The 17,836-nt window shown below is 45.4% G+C and overlaps 1 protein-coding gene and 1 non-coding gene across 6 annotated transcripts in view; one reads left to right on the top strand and one right to left on the bottom strand.

The window, feature by feature from the left end:
- INPP4A (inositol polyphosphate-4-phosphatase type I A) overlaps positions 1-17,836 on the top strand; it is a 136,851-nt gene that overhangs the window by 46,043 nt on the left and 72,972 nt on the right. The gene's annotated exons all lie outside the window — the stretch shown is intronic.
- Positions 8,899-9,002, bottom strand: LOC124504419 (U6 spliceosomal RNA). The gene has a single exon (XR_006960402.1). It is a non-coding gene; the product is annotated as a U6 spliceosomal RNA (small nuclear RNA).

The raw sequence follows: 17,836 nt of genomic DNA, 5'->3' as shown, positions 1-17,836 counted from the left end.
TTCAGTGGGTGTTGTGAGTCCACAGCTGGTGGCTAGTTGACTTGGAAATGCTATATTGGGCCTCAAGGGAGAGGGATGTAGGCATCATCTTTTGGATGGCTTAGTGGATAAAATTGGTATGGTGTAGGAGAATGGAGGCACACACTGAGGACTAGGCCGGGCCTGCAACCTTTCCCTGTCTTTGTGGTTGTCCTCAGTGCTGGCAAAGGGCCCTATCATGCTGAATGACTCTGATGGGCACTGGTTCACTGAAGCACCAGATGAGAGCTGTCATTTACACTCCATCTGTTGGCACCATCCGTACCAAGTGGTTCAGCATCTTTTATCTTGGAGATTTTGGAACACTGTGCTGCAACCCCGAGGTGCCTGACTCCTTTGACAGTCTCGCTCTGAGGGAAATTTGGCTCTAAAGTTTTCTTCTTGGCAGAGAAAGAAAGGGGAAGGGGCTCCCCTCCCTGAAGCTGAGAGGATGCACAGGAACACACCTCCCTGCCATAACTGTGGGCACGTAACTTGTTTCCAGAGGGAGATGGTAGGGACATCTTTAACTGTTTGGTTTGAATTTTTGTCCTTGGCTGACATGGAATTTTGTGTAGGGTTTTACACCCTCGCCCTATGCAGCTGCCAAATTCCCGTCTGCCTTTTCCACTCCCTCTGTTTGGAATTAACATCTTTGTAGGACCCATGTGCCTGTGGAGTGATGTGCACAGTCTAGAAAGGCCTAGGACGATGGAGTTCATCCAGAACTCCTTGTGACCTCCTAAGGTGTGGCTGGAAGTGAGGTGGGAGCTATGGGGATAGTGAGCAGGGCTCCGGTTCTGGGTGTGTCACGAGGACTTGGTGGTGTGTTGGATGTGGGGGAGGGAAGGGCTTGGGGAGGAAGGAAGGAAGACTCCATGTTTTGGAGGAGGAGGAGACTAGACTGGAGCAGGAGGGAAAAGGAACAGCGCTGCCACCCCCAAAAAGTCAAGAATGTCCTCTTGAGGGCTGAGGTTTTCTGCTGGTTTCCTTTTCCTGACCATATTGCTCATCACACGGGAATCTCTAAAAAGAGACAGTACCTGGCTCTGGAATATGGATCCCCATGTGAAGATGAAGACACTGTATGGGAGGGACTGTGTCCATCCTATGATGGTCTTCTCAGTTGGGCCTCACAGAGGTACCCCAAGTCCCCACGCCTGTGGTATTATGGTAAACATGGAGGAAGAGCTTGGGGCTTCGGGAAGGGAGTTTGATTCTCATTGGTTAGATATGAGGTACTTCCAGAGGTATTTGTGGTTTGGTTTCGTCCTGAGCCTTTATTGTCCTTGTGGGGAGCCTTTCCTTCCTCGCATTCTGTTTGGAACTAGGACTATACTGGCCTGTGACACACAGGCTATACTAGCCTCCCAGTCAATGAGGTGGGAATCTAGAGGCCCTGCCAGTGGTGACAGCTAGGTGAAGGGTGGACACCTGCCACAAATCTGGCCAGATAACACTTTGAGGTGAAATATTCGCTCCTTTGGGTTTCACAGTAGATCTTGAAGGGTTTGTTTGTTTTCTAAAATTATTATTTTACAATATGTGGACTCTTTCTGCTTAGAACAAAATAAAACACTTTCCAAAGAAGCATTTAAATGCTAACTTCATAATGAAAGAAAATTATAGTGGGGGCGGGGAATAAAATGAAGCTTCATTTCTTTATGGTGGTGGAGAAAAAAAATCAAAACCCAAACTGTGTCAGACAGACAATAGTAGGAACACTAAGTTCCATCTGTATCTAATTTCAGTTGAGACCCAGTTAATCAAAAACAAATTGTATTTCCAAAAAGGAGTGGGAAGTGAGCTTTGTGCATTTCCAGAAGATTTTCACAGTATGAGTAGTCACATAGTCAGATGGTGGATTTTTTTTTTTTTTTTAAAGTTTGGATTAAAGTCTTTGTTTTCAGCAACTGCCTTCCTGATAGCGTGCTGCTCCCTGACCCAGTAGCCCAGTAACATGTAAGGCAAGATTGTTTCATGAGCAGATACCATGGAGCCAGTGCAGGGCGGGGGCTGGGGAGCAGAAGGTAAACCAAGTGCCCGTGAGCCCCTATGGCCCTCATGTGGTGGGTAGTCTCTTTAAAGCATTCACACATGCTGTCATCTGGATGGTTTGGTTTCCAAGCCCTCAGGAGGGGGACCAGGGAAAAGCAGTATACTTCAGTTGACAAGAACATTAAAAGGACAGGGAGGGTGAAGAGAGGGAAGCCATCCTAATGGAACAACAGAAAAAGAGCAGCAAGCCTAGTGCATTTAATACAGAGATAAGCCTGAACCTTTGTATACAGTCACACACTTGAGTTGTGTTTCTCTTCATCCCCATACTGCAGATGGGAAAGGAGGCCCCACAGAGGGGACTGTCAGGGCATGCAGGTAGGGGACAGGACTGGATCTGTGCTGTGGGAAGAGTACAGTATATTTTATAACATTTTTTTCTAGTGTGGTTTGCTTTTTTGAAGTTGCCACCCAGCTGATAATCTCACTGGCCAGAAGCAGCTGCTAGAGATTTCCAACATGTCTCTTATTGTCTGAAGGGGTAGACCCTGCTGATATGCTGTCTCTGGGAGCCAGTACATTATGTCCTTTATCACTGATTCCCGTCTCACACCTAGAATCTTTCCTGCCTCAGCTGGCCGGGAGGAAATCTCAGAAGGGTGTGAGGGCAGGTATCTGGATTCCTGTGATATCAGGGGGCCCTTTAGGGATGACTCCGTTGATACCTTCATGAAGGTGAGCACAATCAGGTCCTGGGGGAGGTCCAGGCACTGGCTGACTCTGGAAAGGGTGCCCATCTGGCCTGTATAGGAAGCACAACCTTCTGGCATCAGTTTGCTGTCTGGAGGGACCTGTAGGGGAAAAAGAGCCTATTGAGGGAGCCTATTACTCTGTCCAGAGTAATGGCAGTTTGCTAAGTACTGACTTTGGGCTTTGTGGGTGATTGAGGAGCTCCATTTTATAGATGAGGAATCTGAGGCTGGAAGAGTTCCAGGGTGCAGTCCAGTTCTCAGCTCCTGCATGGCAGAGCCAGCACTGGAGCCATCCTGCCTCCCACCCCCTGCCCATCAGGTGGAGATGGTTGTCTGGTGTTGTCACATTCCCAGCCCTCTCCTCAATTTCATTTTCGGAATGCCATCTGCTGCTCTTGGGGAATGGACAACAGTTGGTGATTTCCAAGAATGTGCTAGCAACTTTCCTTTCTCTCCTGCCTGGTTATCCCAAACCAGTTGTTTTTTGGGAGGGAGGAGTACCACATTTCTTTCAGATGTTGATTGGAACCCTTGTGGCCTTCTCAGCTGAGTGGCCCAGAATGAAATGAGCCTCATATGTGTAGAGGAGGTTTACTTGAGGGGTATTTATTGTGAGGGATATATGTGGTTCATCTGCTTCCTGATGATCTGATTTGTGATCACACACCAACCATGCATGGTAGTGTTTCCTCACATCTTATAAATGACTTGCTAGTCAGCAAGTCATATAAATGACTATTGTTATTAACAAAAATATTGTATTTTTATTTTGTTATTATTTTTTTAAATTTTATTTATTTTGAGAGAAAGAAAGAGAGCATGCACATGCACAAGTTAGGGAGGGGCAGAGAGAGAGAGTGAGAGAGAGAATCCCAAGCAGGCTCTGCTCTGTCAGCTCAGAGCCCCATGTGGGGCTCGATCTCACAAACCTGTGAGATCATGACCTGAACCAAAATCAAGAGTCGGATGCTTAACTGACTGAGCTACCCAGGTGCCCCTTCAAAAATAATGTATTTTTATTTTTATTTAAAAAAAATTTTTTTTTTAACATTTATTTATTTTTGAGACAGAGAGAGAGCATGAACAGGGGAGGGTCAGAGAAAGAGGGAGACACAGAATCTGAAATAGGCTCCAGGCTCTGAGCTGTCAGCACAGAGCCCGACGTGGGGCTTGAACCCACGGACCGCGAGATCATGACCTGAGCTGAAGTCGGACGCTTAACCGACTGAGCCACCCAGGCGCCCCTAAAAAAAAAATAATGTATTTTTAAAGGTATGGCTTAGTTCCTTCTGAGGGAAGTTTCCTCTTAGTGTGTAGAATTCCTGTTCTGCTGGTTGATGCCAGCTTCCCTGACATGGAATATTAGACTAAAAGGAACTTGCACGTAGTGTTTTGTTCTTTGTTAGAAATTAAGTATACATTCTATCAGGATTCACTTCTAGAATGATATAGTATTAGGGGTTCTGCAGACCTGCTCCTCAGCAAAACAACAATCATTGATGAAAATTGTTTTTAGGAAATCAATTAAAATATCTGGAAGTTGCCGTAAAGGCGTACAGCAAATGAAGAACCATTTATTCAGGAAAATCTAAATCACAGTAATAACAGCAAAAGTTCGTGGCACTTGAGCTGTGGCCTACTTTTTCCTGCCCAGGTCAGCATGACAGAAGCCATACCCTTTGGCTGCATGTGGCCAAGAAGGTGTGGCTCCCTCTCCTTTGGGTTTCCATCAAGGGCTTCAGCATCTCCCTGAGAGGGGCAGCTGCCAGCATTTCTCATTCCCGTCTAGCTACATGTTGCAGAGGCTAAATTCCAGGCAAATATAGCCAGCCTCTGCTTGTAGGGTGGAGGCTCTTCACCAAACTGAGAATCCTGAGGCCCTAATTGCCCTCTGTCACCCCAGTTTACTTGTAGGGCAGAGGCTCAATTCCAGAAGAGTCAAGCCTAGAAGATCAAGAGCTACTGCCCTCACCCAGCACTCTGTTCATAAAATGAGGGTGCCACTCTGAAAGAAGTGGGCCACTATCCTTGACCCCAGCTCTAGGGCAGTGGCTCAGAAATTTTGCCAAGGAGGGGACGAGGTAGTCCATAAGAAGAGAAAGCTCTGGGGCTCTCCCCAAAGGTGCTGAATTTATTTACGCCAGAGCATGGGGAAGTTCAGACCTAATGATACTCTAAAAAACAAAGAGATTTTGGTGGTAAGTAACTAAGGAGGCTGGTAGCTCCCTGAGAGCAAGAGTTGAAACTTTAGGCTAGAGACAACCAGGGAAAGAGACAACTAGGAAGAACCCTCCTGGGGTCAGAACAGACCTCATACCTGGACATAAAAAATTACCCCTTCACAAAGGCTTCATTTAATTGGATCAGGCTGTGTAACAATTGATGCCCCAGATCGTTGTCAAAAACAGCTGGGTATGATAACATCAGAGGCAGGCAGGCAGCCTAAAAGAGGCCAGGGAAGAGGAGAGTCCTGAAAAAACCATGTCATCCCAGGGAGACTGGGCCCCCTGGGGAATACCATTGGAAGCTGAGCCCTCTGGTGGAGGGGGGGCCAGGGATGGACTTCACTAAATTAGTCCAGCCAACTCACTGAAAGAATAAACAAAAACAAGCCCCCAGGGAGGAGAGGATCACCATTCAGAACTGCTACAATATATTTAAAAGGTCCAGCTTTCAAAAAAAAAAAGGTAAGATATGCAAAGAAACAGAAATTTGAGATGGGATTTTTAAAAAGTGACTGAAACTGTGTGGGAGAGGGCTGAGATACTGGGTTTAACAGACCAAGACTTCAAAGCAGCCATGATAAAAGTATTCAGAGAACTAGAGGAACATGCTTAACGGGTAAAGACCTGATATGATGACAACGTCTGACCAATTAGGGAATAAATCAATAAAGAGATAGAAAGTATAAAAGTGAACCAAATGGTTAGGGTGCCTGGCTGGCTCAATCAGTAGAACATCCAACTCTTGATCTCAGGGTCATGAATTCAAGCCCCATGTTGGGCGTGGAGCCTACCTAAAACACCACCACCACCACCACCACCACCAAAAAAACCCAAACTAAATGGAAATTCTGGAGTTGAACAGTAATAACTGGTGTGAAGAATTCACTAGAAGGCCACAGCACCGGATGTTAACTAGCAGAAGATAGAATTAATAAGCTTAAAGATAGAGTGATAGAGGTTATGCATTTCAAATGACAGAGAGAAAAAATGAAGAAAACAAACAGAGCCTCAGAGAAATTTAGGATATCATTAAACACACCAACATCCATCTAATACAAGTACCAGAAGGTGAGGAGAAAGGAACAAAAAAAAAAAAAAGAAAAAAAAGAAAAGAAAGAATGGCTGAAAACTTCCCAAATTTGTTGAAAGACAATCTACACATTTAAGAAACACAATAAACTCCAATAGTATAAATACAAAGAAGTCCACATCTACGCACATCATAGTAAAGAACGTTGAAAGAGAAAGTCTTGAAAGCAGCAAGAGAAAAATGACTCAAATTGTACCAACGAATCCCAGTAATATTAGCTGCTGACCTCTCATAGAAACAGTGGATGTGGGATGGAGAAGGCAGTGGGATGGCTCAAAGTCCTGAAAAGAAAAAAATCCACTAACCAAGGATCTTATGTCCAGCAAAACTCTCTCTCAGTAATAAAAGTGAAAGAGATTCTAAAATTAAAACAAAAACAATTTATCGTCAGCAGACCTGCCTTATAGGATGTTTAAAGAAAGTTGTTGCTGAAAGCAAATGACCACAGACGATTATTCAAATCCATATGAGGAAACCAAGAGCGCCAACAGCGTAGGTTATCATACGATTATAAAAGGCAGTGTGGGGCACCTGGGTGGCTCAGTCGGTTAAGTGTCCGACTTCAGCTTGGGTCATGATCTCATGGTTCGTGGGTTCGAGCCCCATGTCGGGCTCTGTGGTGACAGCTCAGAGCCTGGAGCCTGCTTTGGGTTCTGTGTCCCCCTCTTTCTCTGACTCTCTCTCTCTCAAAAAATAAAAATAAACATTAAAAAAAATTTAAAAGGCAGGGTGAATGTGTATTTCTCCCCCTTTCTTCTTTGAACTGATTTAAAAAGCAATTTTATTAAATGATATGCATACATTTATGTTCTTGGGCCTGTAACATTTAGAAAAGTAATGTATTTGGCAGTAACAGCATAAAGGAGGTAATGGAAGCAAAGCCTTATTGGAGGAGGGAAGTTATACTGCATTAGGTAACTTGAATCCATAGGACAGAATGAAGAGGACCAGAAATAATAAGGTTAATAGAACAGACTCTGTAAACGTATACTTGCTTTCCTTCTCTTAGCTTCTTTAAAAACACGAAGCTATGTAAAGAAATAGTAACACTATATTTTTGGATTTCTAGCATATATAGATATGATACGTGTAGAAATAATTGAACAAAGAGAATAGAGCTATACAGGAGGAATGTTTCTGTGTCTCACTGGAATAGTGTGGATAAGGTAATTAAAGGTTACACTAGAAAATGTTATCGCTAATGCAAAGGAGAGAAGTGAATGAGGAAACAACAAAAAAGACAGACATCTATGTTCTTACCACCTTCAGATGGTTTTTGTTATCCAGGCATAAACTAAACATTCGAGTTTGGCTTTCTTTAATTCTGCGTGAAGAGAAACATTGTCGGCCTTCTCTGGATAGAGCCCTCATCTGGCTCTGGTTCATTCTGGGTCTTTTTCTCAAAGGTGGATTTTAAATGTTGCATTCAGAACATGTCCAGTCCTGACCTGGAGGTTGTAAAGATGGAGTGAGGGAGAAGCTTGGGGCCTAGAGTTTAGTCAGGATTGGTATGTCCTGGCTCTGGTACTGTCTGAGTTGTAGCCTTGAACTGGTCACTTTTCCGTCTCTGACACTGGATCTCAAATATTAAAAGGTCACCCTGAGCACTCGGTGAGGTAGTGACTGGTATGTGCTTGACCACAGGCACCCCCAGCCCCATCGCAGCGGGTCAGATGCGGGCAGGGGAGAGAGGGGATTTGGGTTCTCTGCCTCAGTGTGAGAGCAGTGCACCTGTGCAAGCAGAAAGTTGCTTTGCCACCTCTCATCCTTGACCTCTTACTGGCGGCATCCACCACCCCACATGCTGGTTGCAGTAGATTAGAGGACAACAGGTACAATCTGTAAGGCGTGTTGTTACGGACTAAACTGTTCCTCCCTGCATTCATGTTGAAGTCCTGACCCCCCAATGTGACTGTATTTGGACAGAGTCTCTCTAAAGGGACAATTAAGGTTAAATGAGGTCATAAGGGCAGGGCCCTAATCCAATGCACCTGGTGTCCTTAGACAAGGAAGAGACACCAGGGAGGGGCATACAGATTAAAGGCCATATGGGGACACGGCAAGAGGGTGGCCATCTGCATACGGTGGAGAGAGGCCTCAGGAGGAACCTACCTGCTAGCCCCGTAATTTTGGACTTCTGGTCTCCAGAACTGTGAGAAGACAGATGTCTGTTGTTTAAGTCACCCAGGCTGTGGTGTTTTGTTATGGCAGCTGGATCAGACTAATAAACCTATTTAATTGTTCTTTCTTGATACCCACCGGCATGACTGCTGCGTTCTGCCCCACTGAGGAGCCGGGAAAGCAGTCCCACTCAAAATTACAAACGTGTAGGCATGCAAGATCGCTACAAACAAGAAGGCAGTTTTGGAGATTGTTTTCTCTTTGTCTTCTTTCGGATCTATTTAATGACAGCTGGGTGACAAAAGCCATTTGAGTGGTGGTTATCACCCTGCCAGAAGGGGACTGAGGGTCTGGTTGTGTGTGCAGTGATACGGCTGTTCTCCCAGAAATGCCAGGTTTAGATTGGATTGTGATCCCTTCCCTGTTTTTCCCCCTAAAACAGTGATGGTGGATAATCATGTTGGTATTTTTAGAACTGCTTTGCAGTTTCTCTGTGCAAACCTTTCCCGGGTACATGGTTTAATCCTCTCATCCAGCCTTGTTTAAGATCTACAGAGTGCTATATTTATTTGACTTTACTTGAAATTTCCAGGCTTTTCAGAATGTTGCTCCAAGAAGTCTGATGCCTACAGAACTCTAGAACTTATGCCTTAAAAGGCTTAACTACTGGTATGTTTGTAGGCATTCTTTTTTAAAAAATATCAAACACTTCATGACGTTGCGTGGCATCCTTGTACAGGGGCCGTGCTAATCTTCTTGTGTTGTTCCAATTTTAGTACATGCAGTGCCAAAGAGAGCACTGTTGGTAGGCATTCTTATGACTTATTTTTCCCTGTTTTTCCTAGACCATCTAGGACAGGGCAGCTAACCCTGTCCAAATTAGTGTCAGGAAGTCTTTTTTTTTTTTTTTTTAATAGGCTTTGTTTTTCAGAGCAGTTTTAGATTCATAGCAAAGTAGAACAGAAAGTAGAGACAATTCTCATATACCCCCCCTGTCTCCACACAGTCTTTTAATTGTGCCCTTGTGATCTTCCAAGGACAGTAGGGGAAGATTCTCCATCCTAGAGAAGCAGGAAGTTTCTCGGCCAGGTTGACGAGTTTCAGGGATCAGGTGGAGGGTGAGGGTGACAGCCTGCCCCCCTCAGTCTTTGGCTTGAATGTAGCTTGGGTCTGGCACCTAGCAGAACATCAGTGTGTCTACAGTGGGCCCAGTGGTGTGTCACAAGAGATGCCTTTGGCAGGCCCAGATCTAGCTCCTTAGGGGATGCCTCACTACTGCTCACCACCTCAGGCTGTATCATTCTCCAGATGGAATGTGTCATTTAAAGATTAAAATCCTGACTGCTGCCTTTTTTTTCTTTCTTTTTAAAATTTTTTAATTTATTTTTTTAATTCTTGAGTTATTTTTGAAAGAGCGAGACAGAGTGAGAGTAGGGGAGGAACAGAGAGAGAGGAAGATACAGAATCCGAAGCGGGATCCAGGCTCTGAGCTGTCAGCACAGAGCCCAATGTGGGGCTTGAACTTACGAACCATGAAATCATGACCTGAGCTGAAGTCGGACACTTAACCAACTGAGCCACCCAGGTGCCCCCTGACTGCTGCCTCTTCAAAGCATTTTTGCCTTTGTGTCTCATTTGACCCTTAGCCAGTCTTTGTGTCACTTAAATTTTACTTAGTACCTTGTGGTCTACAAAGCCTTCACACACACACTTTCTTAATCAAGATTTGCAACAAACCTCTAAGGTGGGACTGTCTCCCCAGCTTAATGACAGAGGACATGGGCTTAGAGTCCAGCCTTCCCACAGTGAAAAAGCTGGTTGGTGGTAGTGTTGGAGATGGGATGCTGTGTTCCATTCATTCACTCTGCTTGAGGCCCAGTGGCCTGAAGGGGCCATGTCTGCCCCTGGAGGGATGGATGCAAGCTTTATATCTGAATAAATTTGGTGTGTGTGCGTGTGTGTGTGTGTACATATATACATACACGCACACACACGCACACACTTAAATATTTAGTTCAAATATTACATGCAGGAAATTAAGTTAAACAATTTACTTAAGGAAAAATCTTTGGACACCAGTACAAGGTCACAATAGAAGTCATGACCTCAGTGTGCCTGCCATTTGGGAAGTACTGCAATATCTGTGCTAACTTTGCGAGATGACCAGAGTGGAAAGCAGAGTCCTGTTGTCTGCCCCAGCCTTGCTGTTTGTCCACAGAGATGGGGAATAATGACTCCCTGTGGCCGAGGCAGGCTTTGTTGGGAGGAGCAAATGACAGAGCAGAATAAACACAATTCAGACCATTTTGAACACTCTATCACTGTGGGATAGTAGACTGGGGGTAAGGGATGGGGAGGAAAGGCCACATCCAGCTGTGGGGTGCCAGAGTCCGTGATCCTAAGACCTGATAGCTGAATTAAAACCCAAAACAGACCAAGAGCCCAAAGGCTCTGATTCTTTTTTTTTTAATTTTTTAATGTTTATTTATTTTTGAGAGAGAGAGACAGATTGTGAATGGAGGAGGAGCAGAGAGAGAGGGAGACACAGAATCTGAAACAGGCTCCAGGTTCTGAGCTGTCAGCACAGAGCCCGACATGGGGCTTGAACCCACGAACCATAAGATCATGACCTGAGCCGAAGTCATGGGCCACCCAGGCGCCAAAGGGCTCTGAGTCTTCATCAGTTGTGTTTCAGTGACATTTCTCTGCCCCTTATTTGTAGCCAATAAGTATACTGATGCACCTGACACTGTTAGCTGAGCAGTGCTGGGAGAGCTCTGGCCCAGTGCAGGGTGTCTCTGAACTGACCCAAGACGTTAGTTGTCTTCATATATCAGTGCCTGCTTCCTTCCTGCACAGTATTCTGAAAAAAAAAAAAAAGAGATATGTTCACACCTGCATCTGGCCCCTTTAGGAGCCTAGTCCTCACTGAACCCTAGTGATGGGGCTGGATAATAGTCCTGGAAGTGTTAGGTGGTACCTCTCTGGGGCTGGCTTAATTCTCCAGATGAGAAGATTCCATCTGGTGGAGGCCTCCCACCCTGGCTCTCTTGTCAGCACTCTGGCCTCCAGTGAAGGAGACAGGGCCTGAAGCCGCCTGGCAAGGGGGCTTGAAGTGGCTTGGAAGATGTATCTGCTACATGCTAGCTTCCAGTTTATAGTTTTTCTACAGATTTCTTCTAGTGGGAGATAGGAGCAGTTCTAGAAGTAAAGTTTGAAGGCAAATTTTTCCTGATCTATTACTTAACTGCCAAGAATGTTTAAAAAAAAATGTGAAAGCACAAGTAGAGATTTTAATTAGTTTTCATTGTCACTGCTCTTGGTGATGGTAATTTTACATGTGATATATGACAGGGAGATATCTTATGGGGCCTTTGTTCTCAGTGTGTTCTCTACATTTCAGAACTTAGCTGCAAATTTTGGAGAAAAATAATGGCAAAAGTACCATATGACGTTTTCCTTATTATTACATAGGTGCCCAACTGGTTAGCATTCTCTTTCTAAACAGAAGCACGACCAACTTAGAAATCTTTCTGGAACAAGGCCACAGAAGAAGGGAAGATGTTGCTGGCAACGTTGTTGAGCAGTCTCTCGACTACAGAGCTTAGAGTGAGGTCTTCTGGGGCAGCCCGCTGAAAGGCGAGAAACATGGCCCTGGTGTCAGGTATTTGCTTACAGACCTGAATTGCTTGGCCTCTTCAGTTATCAAGTGGTGTTAGCTCCTTTTGTCGTTGTTGATGTTGTTGGGTTTTATTTTATTTTCAGAACTGAATAGTGCTTCCTTCAAGCTAGTGAGTGTGTCCTGGCTTTAGGTTTAATTGTTGTGACGACAGAGTGACCTTTGGAACCCCTTGGAGACCTGCCAGGACAGGAGAGTTGTTTTTCAAGTATTGGTTGTAGATGTTGTCCATCTGTTCTGTGCAGGTGCCATCTTGGCCCAGCCTTACCAGGCCTGCCCTGGTTTGTACAAAGTAAGCAAGAGGTTTGTTTTCAGAAGCCCAGGAGAGTTCAAGAAAGTACTGAGACTTTTCCAGTTTATTTGAACAATTAGAATTCTAGTGAGTTCTTCAGCCTAGTAGCTGAAGCCCAGTGCTGTGGTCTAGTATCAGTGGCTCCCTGGAATTGACCCAGTCCTGGCTCTCCAGTCTGTTCTCTCTGTCCCTTAGAATGCTGGGCCTCCCTGATCCCTGAATTAATTTGTCCTTGAGTGTGCTTGTGTCTTTTAAAGTCAGATCTGTCCACACTGTGTCTGGATCACCTCTCTGTGTCTGACTTACCTCTCTCACAGCCTAGGGCATGCATTTCATTTTGTCTTACCTGAATGTCTTACTCCTTTGTTACACTGTTGGCTCTTTGCAGTAGGGATCACTTCTGACCCACCTGTGTGTCCCCTTTAAGTGCGTGGCTTTGCACCTGTTGAATGAATGAATGAACGAACAACTGCAGTTCCAGATTGCAGGCTCCCACAATCTCCTGTCAGAGGGTGTTGCAGGCCATTGGAGGGCCAGGCTTGCCAGCTGAGCACAGAAACACCTCTGTCCTCTCCCCCGCTGTTTTCTTCACTGGTGGTTGGGAAGATGTGCCATAGCAGGTGTTGCTGTTTAGCATGAGGACCCTGAGTGTCCACAGGCTCCTTTCCCTGCCCAGCAGAGCTCACTCAACCTGCTTTGAACACTGCCTGAAGAAATGCCTGGGTCCTAGAGTCACCGTTTGTGGTTCTGTTTTTAAAATTGCTTTTCTTGGGTTTTCATCATTCCTGCCACTCTCGGCTTTGCAGTAAGAGCTGTGACCCAGCTGCCATGGGAGGGTTCTCTTTGGCCTGTTCAGCCAGACACTCCAGACCATACTTTTAGGGGCTACCTGTGAAGAGGAAACTGATTAGTGGGGGAACCTTGGAACCCTGCTCCACCTCTGCTGACTGGTAGGCAATACTGGGGAGAGATCCCGACTTCTCCAGCTTTGGTGATGCCCTCTCCTCCTTGTACAGACACATGGGAGAAATATGTGAAAGAAAGGTTTGTCTCTCTCTTTCTTTTTTTTTTTTTTAAGTTTTGTATATTTTGAGAGAGAGAGAGAGAGAGAGAGAGAGAGAGAGAGAGAGAGAGAGAATCCCAAGCAGGCTCCACCCTGCGATCGCAGAGCTTAACGCAGGGCTTGAACCCATGAACCATGAGATCATGACCTGAGCTGAAATCAAGAGTTGGATGCTTAACTGAGCTACCCAGGTGCCTTGAAAAGTCCCTCTTTTGTGACAGACTGACTTCCGACTGTCACAGTCGGTTGGTTAGAGAGCTCGTTTCCCTGTCTCAATCCTATCATATCACATCCTCAGAGAAACACACACACACGTTCTCTCAAAAAAAAAAAAAATCCTCACAACAACCAAGAAAACCCAAAACAACCAAATAACTCAAGTGGGTAGCTAAAGCTATGAAATCTTTTTTCCAGAAAAGTCTCATATAAAAGTCAGGACTGCTTGCTTTTTATTTTTATGTAAAAATATGGAGCACGGAAGTCTTTTCAGAGTCTTTTCTATGTGTTCCACCCAACATGATTGGTTAAAACAATATTCCTCTTCTGTAGCTAAAGTAAGCTGATAATATACCACTTTGCCAGAGATTTATATATGGTAAGGCTTACAGAGTGTGTGACCCACTTTATTTCCAAGACTGAGACCTCTCTCAATAATTTTGGTTTGTTGGTGCAGAAGCTAAAACCAGCTTCATTGGTGCTGCCCACTTGGAGGCCTTGGGCATCCTCAGTCTCCTGGCTTATTGCCATGTTCCAGAAATAACTTTGTCTTCCCAGAATTTCATTGATCTGTGGTTGTTGCTTCACATTTATAGCCCTTTATGGAATTTTATGGCTGCTCTGAAAACTTTACATTCTCTTGTGAAGCCCAACCTTACACTTCTGAATTAGAAAACATGCTTTCTTACTGATTATGAAAATAAACTGAATCCACCCAACTCCAGTCATCTGAGACACATTGGAACTTTCAAATTATTGTCAATCCTGCTCTGTCAGTGGTCGAGAAGGAAATAGTGTATTTGGAGTGAGCCTGTAAGTAAGTACCTCGTTAGGCCCCATGTACCATGCTGCTGGAGGTGCTGGAGTGAGGCTGGTGAGGGGTTCAGCAGGAGCAAGACGGGGGCACTGGGGTGCTGCAGGTGGGGCTGGATTGGAAACTGCATGTTGTGGTGCAGGTGCACAGATACCAGAATTTGAAGTAAACCTGAGGCCATCTTATTTGGATTAACCCCGTAAGTTGGATCTTCCTCTGTTTTCCCAAAACTCCATTAGCGTTAGCAAGGAGTTTTGAAAGTTGCCTGGATATTTGGTTCTCGTTAAACAGAACCAAAGCTTGGCTTCATGGTTGCTCACTGACCTGGCATAAATCAGATCATAGAGTTTCTCGTTCTGAAAAGGCCCAGGCAACATCAGGCCTGGATCTCACTAACCCCTCTGGCAGCTGGTATGTGTGCCCAGCTTCCCTTCCAAGAGTACACTTTGCTTGTTATGTTTGCCAAAATTACCGGCAACTCTTTGGGACTGTAGTATCTTCCAAGGAGGCTAACCTTTTTCGAGGCCTGCGTTTCCCCACGTTCAGCCTGCCATTTGTATGTGTCCAGCCACTGTCTGGGTGGTGAGCTGATTCACTTTCCCTGCACTGCTTCCGTTGACAAGCCTCACAGAGGGTGTGGGAGTTTTTGTAAGGAGAGGAAGGATGCGTGTTTTATTCTTGAATTGTGGAGTGTGTGTCACCAGTGTGAGCTGGGGACAGCACAGCGACTATTTGCCAAAGCACCTTGACGTATTCTTCACTTGCTCAGCCAGGATATTCTACAGTGAATAAATAAAACCTGTTGGGAACGGTAAAGAGGAGGAGATGGCAATAAAGCCACAGTAGTCCTACAAAAAGAGCAGAGGAACCCCTGCTAATCAGGTTAACGTGTCACTACAGAAACTAGGTCTTGAGTCGTGACTTGCTGGTTCGGGGGTTCCCATTCTACTTTTCTTCTGAAACATACTTCTGTGCAATATTTATATAAGTCCTTTCTCCACCATCAAGATACAGAGCATTACATATGTATATTTTTTTTACTTTAGTATTTGTTGGTATTGTTGGCTAGGTTTTGTCTTTTTACCCTGTTCACAAAGCTTTGTGTTTTTTAATTTTAATCCCTCCCCCCGAGATTTATATTTTTAAAAATTTATTTTGAAATATTTTGACAAAATATTGACACTATTTTTCTCCCAAGGAGCTTAATTTCAGCTTCGAAAAGGAAATCAAACATGAATGATGCAAAAAAAGAAGTCACCCACATCCTGAAGTTCTCTCTTTTGCCTTCTCTAGGAAGGTCCATTTCCTCTCTGGTCTGTTGTGTTGCTTAACATGAAGGCTGGAGGAGAGACTGTGACCAGAGGGCCTTGTAAAGACTGTGGGTGGGGACGGAAAGGGAAAGATTGGTTAGCATGTCTTGGATCTGAAGTGTTTTCTTCCAGGGTCCTGGGTCCTGAAAAGGGATGGAGGGAAGAAAGTAATGTTCTAGGAAACATTATAAAATAATATATGTGTGAAAGTGCTTAAAAATGAGGAACTTGCCAAGGGAAAAGACTGTGCCTTTTACCTGCATCTGGTTGGAGTTTGAATTAGTGTGCCCTGCGTGCTGTTTCAAGTGTTGGAAAGAATGCAGGAGGAGCAAGGGCTGACTTTAGTCCTGACTTTGCTCTGGGGCTCATGACCTTGAAGAAGCCCCGCTCAGGCAGTCATTTCAGACAGCCCCCTTGGCAGTGAGGTGTGAGGACTGCGGGAACCAGGGGGCATGGGAGGAACTTGGTAGTGGAATTGTTGCTCTTGCTCACACCTCTGCCTGTGAGCTTTTCTACCTGAATCTCTGGACAAGGTGTTTCTTTCCTTGGATGCCAGATGAGGCAGGTGAGCAGCCAGAAGGCATCTTGGACTGAGCAGTTCTTGGTCTCCTCTCGTGACTTCTCCCACATGATGAGAAACTCCAGTAGGCAGCAGATACTGACTAAGCCCTGGAGGAGCATAACGCTGTGAACCGACTGAAAGGAGGGAAGACAGACGGTGCTCTCTCTTCACACAGGGAAGTGTTGCAGCCACCATCTTGTTGGCCACCTTCCGTGGCCCATAGCGGGAGCTGTCCACTGTGGAGACTCAAAGAAGGTGACCAGCCTCTTCAGTCTTGCATTTTTACACAGCGAGCCATCAAGCTGTGTTTTGTACTTTTTTTTCCCCCGTAACTCTCTTGATGTCATGCACAAGAGCAAAACAACATGTCCTGCTGTCCAGGACCCAGAGAGTCCTTGCTCACAGTCCAGGGAAGTGTCACCACATCTCCGCTCCTCTGCCCTGCTCTGCAACTCATGTTTCTGGAGAACAGTGTCTGTTATTATGACCACATGGCTGCTGGGTGGACTGAGTGGCCTTTGCGGGCATTTCTGACTCAGTCCAGGCAAGGGTGGAGTGGAGAGTGTGGCAAGAGAGGCCTTCTGGAGTCAGTCAGGGTTATGTTTGTGTAATGGTTTCTGTGCGTTGTCCCCATCTGCCACGTTACATTAATATAAATGTGAGTTCATTTTTGTGGAGGTCTTGCTGTAGATAATTTATAGATCTCTTTTGGTTTTATAGTAGTTGAAGAGCTCTAAGAAGAAAGAGTTTATACCCAATTTTATGTTTATGTTCTCTATTTTAAACAATATAAAAAAAATATTTACTTAACAGTGGGAGTTCTTTGGGGGCGCCTAGGTGGCTCAGTAGGTTAAGCGTCCTACTTTGGCTCAGGTCATGATCTCGCTGTTCAAGAGTTCCAGCCCCATGTCGGGCTGTATGCTGACAGCTCAGAGCCTGGAGCCTGCTTCGGATTCTGTGTCTTCCTCTCTCTCTTCGCGTCCCCCTGCTCAGGCTCTGTCTCTTTCTGTCTTTCAAAAATAAAAATGTTAAAAAAAAACAGCAACAAAAAAAAACCCAGTGGGAGTTCTTTGACTTTTTTTTTTTTAATGTTTATTTTTGAGAGAGAGAGAGAGGGAGTGTGTGAGCAGGGGAGGAACAGAGAGAGAGGGAGTCACAGAATTCGAAGCAGCCTCCAGGCTCTGAGCTGTCAGCACAGAGCCTGACATGGGGCTCAGACTCACAAACCGTGAGATCATGACCTGAGCTGAAGTCAGACGCTCAACCAACTGAGCCACCCACGTGCCCCTTTGACTTTTTAAAGGTTGAGGAACACTTGCTATAGGGCCTCTCCATTTGGTTCCTAAAAGTTGTGATGAGTTGTAAGGGTTCTCTCCATCCTCCCCCACGCCCCTTTGTGGGGTTCTCTCCCGCCAAACTTACTGGGTCTCATAGGAGCACTCATGCTACATTGTGACCCCAGCCTCCAGCCCAGGGATACCTGGACAAGCTAGATCCTTGGATTGCCTTCCCCAGAGTGAGCCGGAGTGGAGACTGGGAGAGAGTGCATGCATTTGACCCCTTCAGTGGCTAGACCTGTAGAGTAGAGTTGGGGGGCTGTCAGCTGCCTTGACACCACCATGAGCATAGGTTCATTTGCAGGGAGGAGGAGAATGGCATGGGTTAGCAGAGGAGAGCCGAGAAGAGTTGTCTGTGC

The sequence above is a fragment of the Lynx rufus genome, unplaced genomic scaffold (genome assembly GCF_022079265.1).
Source record: "Lynx rufus isolate CCGP_SWC_20201006 ecotype Redwood Valley unplaced genomic scaffold, mLynRuf1.p SCAF_8, whole genome shotgun sequence".
Classification (NCBI taxonomy): Eukaryota; Metazoa; Chordata; class Mammalia; order Carnivora; family Felidae; genus Lynx; species Lynx rufus.
This window is presented reverse-complemented; position numbering and strand designations above follow the sequence as displayed.